Here is a 1026-nt window from a genome sequence, read left to right as displayed (position 1 = left end):
ACAACAGAAACATAGTTAACATTTCTTGGATAACCATCATGTGTCAAACACTGTGCTCATGAATTTATGTTAGCTCATATGTTGCCTTATTTAATCCTCACACCAGCCCTATATGGTGGGCTATGGTAAATACTATATATGGTAAATACATATACTATAAATATTATATATAAGGTATATACTATTATTTTACCTATTATACAGATGAGAAAACCAAGGTTCAGAGAAGTGTTCCAGGTCACACAACTGATAAGCATTAATGTGGAATTCTAGCTCAAATCTGCTCACCTGAGTACCGGTCTCCTAGTGGGGGCTTTCCATTTCACGGATGAAAGAAACTATGTGCTTTGATGACCCAGTGACTAGGTAGCAAAATTGGCATGTGATCATTGAAACTGTGGATCTAAAGCAGGAGTCAACAAGCTTTTTCTGTAAAGGGCAAGATAATAAATATTTTTGACTTCACAGGCCATTCAGTCTCCGTTGCAAATGCTCAACTCTGCCCTTGTGGTGAAAGCAGCAATAGACAATACAGAAATGGATGGAAGTGGCTCTGTTTCAATAAAACTTCATTTATAGAAACAATAGTTTGCCAGCCCTGGATTTGAGTTTTCTGACTTTCAAGATGCAGAGTAAAGAGAACCTTGTGGCAAATACTCCATCCCTTTCCTTTACTTCCTTCTTTGCATTGATGGCTTTGGTTATTCCATGACTACCTTCTTTGTGGGACATTTTACGTGAACTCTCCACTCTGTGCCTTTGCTTGAGTTATCCCAGTTACCTTCACCAATCCATACACCCTTCTCTCAAAGCTCAGTGCATGTCTCACTTCCTCCCCAAAGGCTTTCTCCACCTGGCTTTCCCTTGAGCTTCCCTCTGCACACACAGCCACATGAGAGGTGTTCTAAAAGCAGATCTGATGTGACTTTCCCTGGTTTGCACCCTTCAGTAGCTTCCCACGACTTTCAGGATAAAATCTGAGTTCCTTTACAGCAAGCCCTCACCACCTCCGCTGATGTTTGCAGG

Source organism: Rhinopithecus roxellana, chromosome 2 (assembly GCF_007565055.1).
Source record: "Rhinopithecus roxellana isolate Shanxi Qingling chromosome 2, ASM756505v1, whole genome shotgun sequence".
NCBI lineage: Eukaryota > Metazoa > Chordata > Mammalia > Primates > Cercopithecidae > Rhinopithecus > Rhinopithecus roxellana.
Note: the sequence above shows the minus strand (reverse complement) of the source record.